Raw genomic sequence first — 7,247 nt, 5'->3', positions numbered from 1 at the left:
CTTCAGTAAGGTAGCACTACTGATGAGCGGATAATTTATACGCTTTTGGCATTGTTTTTACATAGTTTTTAGTATAATTTAGTTAGTTTTTAATATATTTTTATTAGCTTTTAAATAAAAATTATATTTCTGGACTTTACTATGAGTTTGTGTGTTTTTCTGTGATTTCAGGTAATTTCTGGCTGAAATTGAGAGACTTAAGCAAAAATCAGATTCAGAGGTTGAAGAAGGACTGCAGATGCTGCTGGATTCTGACCTCCCTGCACTCAAAGTGGATTTTCTGGAGCTACAGAACTCCAAATGGTGCGCTCTCAATTGCGTTGGAAAGTAGACATCTAGGGCTTTCCAGAAATATATAATAGTCCATACTTTTCTCGAGTTTAGACGACGCAAACTGGCGTTCAACGCCAGTTTCATGTTGCATTCTGGAGTTAAACGCCAGAAACAGGTTGCAAAGTGGAGTTAAACGCCAGAAACAGGTTATAAACTGGCGTTCAACTCCAAGAAAGACCTCTACACGTGTAAAGCTCAATGCTCAGCCCAAGCACACACCAAGTGGGCCCCGGAAGTAGATTTCTACATCATTTACTTATCTCTGTAAACCCTAGTAACTAGTTTAGCATAAATAGGACTTTTTACTATTGTATTTACATCATCCTCTTGGGATCATTTTAGTCTTGGTTACTCTGGTTCCCCTCTGGGGCCAAGACCAATGAACTCCATTATCACTTATGTATTTTCAACGGTAGAGTTTCTACACACCATAGATTAAGGTGTGGAGCTCTGCTGTTCCTCATGAATTAATACAAAGTACTATTGTTTTTCTATTCAATTCAAGCTTATTCCTATTCTAAGATATTCATTCGCACCTCAATATGAATGTGATGAGCGTGACACTCATCATCATTCCCAACCTATGAACGCGTGCCTGACAACCACTTCCGTTCTACCTTAGATTGAATGAGTATCTTTGGGATTCCTTAATCAGAGTCTTCGTGGTATAAGTTAGAATCTATGGACGGTCATTCTTGAGATCCGGAAAGTCTAAACCTTGTCTGTGGTATTCCGAGTAGGATCTGGGAAGGCATGGCTGCAACGAGCTTCAAACTCGCGAGTGCTGGGCGTAGTGACAGACGCAAAAGGATCAATGGATCCTATTCCAGTATGATTGAGAACCGACAGATGATTAGCCATGCAGTGACAGCGCATTGGACCATTTTCACTGAGAGGACAGGATGTAGCCATTGACATTGGTGATGCCTAAAATAAAGCTTGCCATAGAAAGGAGTATGAATGATTGGATAAAGACAGTAGGAAAGCAGAGGTTCAGGAGGAACGAACACATCTCTATACGCTTATCTGAAATTCTCACCAATGAATTACATAAGTATCTCTATCTTTATTTTACTTTTTATTTATCTTTTAATTATCAAACCTTCATAACCAATTGAATCCGCCTGATTGAGATTTACAAGGTGACCATAGCTTGCTTCAAGCCGACAATCTCCGTGGGATCGACCCTTACTCACGTAAGGTTTATTACTTGGACGACCCAGTGCACTTGCTGGTTAGTTGTGCGAAGTTGTAACAAAGTGTGATTCACGTTTGAGAGCACCAAGTCTTTGGCGCCATTGTTGATGATCGCAATTTCGTGCACCAAGTTTTTGGCACTGTTGCCGGGGATTGTTCGAGTTTGGACAACTGACGGTTCATCTTGTTGCTCAGATTAGGTAATTTTATTTTAATTTTAAGCTTTTTATTTCTTATTTTTGAAAAATACAAAAAAAAATTTCTTCTTTTTCCCAAAATAATTTTTGAAAAATACCAAAAAAATTAATAAAATCATAAAAACAAAAAATATTGTGTTTCTTGTTTGAGTCTTGAGTCAAATTTTAAGTTTGGTGTCAATTGCATGTTTATCTCTTTCTTGCATTTTTTGAAAACTCATGCATGATGTTCTTCATGATCTTCAAGTTGTTCTTGATGATTGTCTTTGTTTGATTTTTAGTTTTTCATGTCTTGTGTCTTTTTTTGTTTTTCATATGCATTCTTCAATTATTAGTGTCTAGAGAATAAAAATTTATAAGTTTGGTGTCTTGCATGTTTTTCTTTTCTTAAAAATTTTCAAAAATATGTTCTTACATGCAATGTGTGTTTTGATTCATAATTTTCATGTTTGGAGTCTTTTTGTTGTCTTTCTCTTTCTTCATTGAAAATTCAAAAATAAAAAAATATCTTTTTTTTCTTCTCATCAAATTCGAAAATTTGAGTTGACTTTTTCAAAAATTTTTAAAATCTAGTTGTTTCTTATGAGTCAAATCAAATTTTCAATTTAAAAATTCTATCTCTTTCAAACCTCTTTCAAAAATCAAATCTTTTTCATTTCTTCTCTCATAATTTCAAAACCTTTACTAACAATTAATGTGATTGATTCAAAAATTTCAAGTTGTTACTTGCCTATTAAGAAAGATTCAATCTTTAAATTTTAAAAATCATATCTTTTTGTTTCTTGTTAGTCAAGTAATCAACTTTAATTTTCAAAATCAAATCTTTTTAAATTTCTTTTTCAAAATTTTTTCAAAATAAATGTCAATCACATCTTTTTCAAAAATCAATTTCAAAATCTTTTCTAACCTCTTATCTTTTTAATAATTGATTTTCAAATCTTTTTCAAACTAATCCTATCTTTTTGTTTGATTCTTATCTTTTTTCAAAACTACCTAACTAATTTTCTCTCTCTAATTTTCGAAAATCACCTTCCTCTTTTTCACAATTTCTTTTTAATTAACTAATTGTTTTAAATTTTAATTTAATTTGATTTTATTTTTATTTTTAAATTTTCGAATACTAACCTATAATTAAAATAAAAATAAAAATATTTTCCTTTTAATTTAATTTAAAATTCGAAATTTTCTCTTCTCATTCCTCTATTCTTCTCTTCTTCTACTCACATAAAGGAATCTCTATACTGTGACATAGAGGATTCCTATTCTTTTCTGTTTTCTTCTTTTTCATATGAGCAGGAACAAGGATAAGAACATTCTTGTTGAAGCTGATCTTGAACCTGAAAGGACTCTGAAGAGGAAGCTAAGGGAAGCTAAAGCACAACTCTCTGGAGAAACTCTGACAGAAATTTTCGAAAAAGAAGGAGACATGGCCGAAAATAATAACAATGCAAGGAAGATGCTTGGTGACTTTACTGCACCAAATTCCAATTTACATGGAAGAAGCATCTCAATCCCTGCCTTTGGAGCAAACAATTTTGAGCTGAAACCTCAATTAGTTTCTCTGATGCAACAGAACTACAAGTTTCATGGACTTCCATCAGAAGATCCTTTTCAGTTCTTAACTGAATTCTTGCAAATCTGTGATACTCTTAAGACCAATGGGGTTGATCCCGAGGTCTACAGGCTTATGCTTTTCCCGTTTGCTGTAAGAGACAGAGCTAGAATATGGTTGGACTCTCAACCTAAAGACAGCCTGAACTCTTGGGATAAACTGGTCACGGCTTTCTTAGCCAAGTTCTTTCCTCCTCAAAAGCTTAGTAAGCTTAGAGTGGATGTTCAAACCTTCAAACAAAAAGGAGGTGAATCCCTCTATGAAGCTTAGGAGAGATACAAGGAACTGACCAAAAAGTGTCCTTCTGACATACTTTCAGAATGGACCATCCTGGATATATTCTATGATGGTCTGTCTGAATTATCTAAAATGTCATTGGACCATTCTGTAGGTGGATCCATTCACCTAAAGAAAATGCCTGCAGAAGCTCAAGAACTCATTGACATGGTTGTAAATAACCAGTTCATGTATACTTCTGAAAGGAATCCTGTGAGTAATGGGACGCCTCAGAGGAAAGGAGTTCTTGAAATTGATACTCTGAATGCCATATTGGCTCAGAATAAAATATTGACTCAGCAAGTCAATATGATCTCTCAGAGTTTGAATGGATTGAAGGAATCATCCAACAGTACTAAAGAGGCATCTTCTGAAGAAGAAGCTTATGATCCTGAGAACCCTGCAATAGCAGAGGTGAATTACATGGGTAAACCCTATGGAAACACATATAATCCCTCATGGAGAAATCATCCAAATTTCTCATGGAAGGATCAATAAAAGCCTCAACAAGGTTTTAATAATGGTGGAAGAAATAGGTTTAGCAATAGCAAACCTTTTCCATCATCCACTCAGCAACAGACAGAGAATTCTGAGCAGAATCCCTCTAGCTTAGCAAATATAGTCTCTGATCTATCTAAGGCCACTGTAAGTTTCATGAATGAAACAAGGTCCTCTATTAGAAATTTGGAGGCACAAGTGGGCCAGATAGTAAAAGAGTCACTGAAACTCCTCCCAGTACTCTCCCAAGCAATACAGAAGAAAATCCAAAAGAGAGAGTGCAAGGCCAATGATTTAACCATCATGGCCGAACCTACAAGGGAGGAGGAGGACGTGAATCCTAGTGAGGAAGACCTCCTAAGACGTCCAGTGACCAATAAGGAGTTCCCCTTTGAGGAACCCAAGGAATCTGAGGCTTATCTAGAGACCATAGAGATTCCATTGAACCTCCTTCTGCCCTTCATGAGCTCTGATAAGTATTCTTCCTCTGAAGAGGATGAAGAAATTACTGAAGAGCAAGTTGCTAAGTACCTTGGTGCAATCATGAAGCTGAATGCCAAATTATTTGGTAATAAGACTTGGGAAGATGAACCTCCCTTGCTCACCAATGAACTGAATGTGTTGGATAGGCAGAAATTACCTCAAAAGAAACATGATCCTGGCAAATTCTTAATACCTTGTACCATAGGCACCATGACCTTTGAGAAGGCTCTGTGTGACCTGGGGTCAGGAATAAACTTAATTCCACTCTTTGTAATGGAGAAACTTGGGATCTTTGAGGTGCAAGCTGCCAGAATCTCATTAGAGATGGCAGACAACTCAAGAAAATAGGCTTATGGACAAGTAGAGGACGTATTAGTAAAGGTTGAAGGCCTTTACATCCCTGCTGATTTCATAATCCTAGACATTGGGAAGGAAGAGGATGAATCCATTATCCTTGGAAGACCCTTCCTAGCCACAGTAAGAGTTGTGATTGATGTGGACAGAGGAGAATTGGTCCTTCAACTGACTGAGGACAACCTTGTGTTTAAGACTCAAGGATCTCCTTCTGTAACCATGGAGAGGAAGCATGAAAAGCTTCTCTCACTGCAGAGTCAACCAAAGCCCCACAGTCAAACTCTAAGTTTGGTGTTGGGAGGCCACAACCAAACTCTAAGTTTGGTGTTGAACCCCCACATTCAAACTCTAAGTTTGGTGTTGGGAGGTTCCAACCTTGCTCTGATTATCTGTGAGGCTCCATGAGAGCTCACTGTCAAGCTATTGACATTAAAGAAGCGCTTGTTGGGAGGCAACCCAATGTTATTTAATCATATCTATTTTATTTTCTTTTTGTCATTTTGTATTTTATTAGGTTGATGATCATGTGGAGTCACAAAAACTACTGAAAAATAAAAAACAGAATGAAAAACAGCATTAAAAATAGCACACCCTGGAGGAGGAGCATTCTGGCGTTTAAATGCCAGAAACAAGCATCTGTCTGGCATTTAACACCAGAAACAAGCACCAAGCTGGCGTTTAACGCCAGAAACAAGCAGCAATCTGGCATTAAACGCCAGGATTGCACAGCAAGGGCGTTTTACACCCCTAATTGGAGCAGGAATGTTAAGTCCTTGACCCCACTTGATCTGTGGACCCCACAGGATCCCCTCAAGATCTGTGGATCCCACAGGATCCCCATATCTTCTTCTCTCCTCTTCACACCTTTTCATAACTCTCTTCCCCAAATACCCTTCACCAATCACCTCAATCACTCTTTTCCATCACCTCTTCACCACTCACATCCATCCTCTCTTTCCCATAAACCCCACCTACCTTCAAAATTCAAACTATTTTCCCTCCCAAACCCAACCCTAATGGCCGAACCCTAAATCCCACCCCACCCCTATATAAACCCCTCATTCCTTCTTCATTTTCACACAACACAACCCTTTTTTCTTCCCTTGGCCGAATACACACCCCTCTCCTTCTCTTCCATTCTTTTTCTTCTTCTCCTTCTCTTTCTTCTTTTGCTCAGGGTCGAGCAAATATTTTAAGTTTGGTGTGATAAAAGTGTAGCTTTTTCTTTTTCCATAACCATTTATGGCACCTAAGGCCAGAGAAACCTCTAGAAAGAGGAAAGGGAAGGCAATTGCTTCCACCTCTGAGTCATGGGAGATGGAGAGATTCATCTCAAAGGTCCATCATGACCACTTCTATGAAGTTGTGGCCAAGAAGAAAGTGATCCCTGAGGTTCCTTTAAAGCTAAAAAAGAATGAGTATCCAGAGATCCGACATGAGATCCGAAGAAGAGGTTGGGAAGTTCTCACCAACCCCATTCAACAAGTCGGGATCTTAATGGTTCAAGAGTTCTATGCAAACACATGGATCACTAGGAACCATGATCAAAGTGTGAACCCAAATCCAAAGCATTGGCTCACCATGGTTCGGGGGAAATACTTAGATTTCAGTCTAGAAAATGTAAGGCTAGCGTTCAACTTGCCAATGATGGAAGAGAACGCACGCACCTACACAAGAAGGGTCAACTTTGATCAAAGGTTGGACCAAGTCCTCATAGACATATGTGAGGAAGGAGCTCAATGGAAAATTGACTCAAGAGGCAAGCCAGTTCAATTAAGAAGGCATGACCTCAAACCAGTGGCTAGGGGATGGCTAGAGTTCATTCAACGCTCAATCATTCCTACTAGTAACCGGTCTGAAGTTACTATAGACCGGGCCATCATGATCCATAGTATCATGATTGGAGAGGAGGTGGAAGTTCATGAGATTATACCTCAAGAACTTTACAAGGTGGCTGACAAGTCCTCCACTTGGGCAAGGTTAGCCTTTCCTCACCTCATATGCCACCTCTGCAATTCGGCTGGAATTAACATAGAAGGAGACATCCTCATTGAAGAGGACAAGCCCATCACTAAGAAAAGGATGGAGCAAATAAGAGATCATGGACCTCAATAAGAGCATGAGGAAATTTCCCACCATGAAATCCCTGAGATGCCTCAAGGGATGCACTTTTCTCCACAAAACTATTGGGAGCAAATCAACACCTCCCTAGGGGAATTAAGTTCCAACATGGGACAACTAAGGGTGGAGCATCAAGAGCACTCCATCATCCTTCATGAGATTAGAGAAGATCAAAG

General features: G+C 38.3%; 1 non-coding gene across 1 annotated transcript; it reads right to left on the bottom strand.

Moving 5' to 3' along the window:
* Nucleotides 1-3,546: 3,546 nt before the first annotated feature.
* On the bottom strand, nt 3,547-3,650 carry LOC148576297 (small nucleolar RNA R71). Its single transcript, XR_015903018.1, has one exon. It is a non-coding gene; the product is annotated as a small nucleolar RNA R71 (small nucleolar RNA).
* Nucleotides 3,651-7,247: the final 3,597 nt, after the last annotated feature.

Source organism: Arachis ipaensis, chromosome B1, assembly GCF_059453495.1.
Source record: "Arachis ipaensis isolate K30076 ecotype BB chromosome B1, ASM5945349v1, whole genome shotgun sequence".
In the NCBI taxonomy this organism is placed as follows: Eukaryota; Viridiplantae; Streptophyta; class Magnoliopsida; order Fabales; family Fabaceae; genus Arachis; species Arachis ipaensis.
Note: the sequence above shows the minus strand (reverse complement) of the source record. Positions and strands in the feature narration are given on the sequence as shown.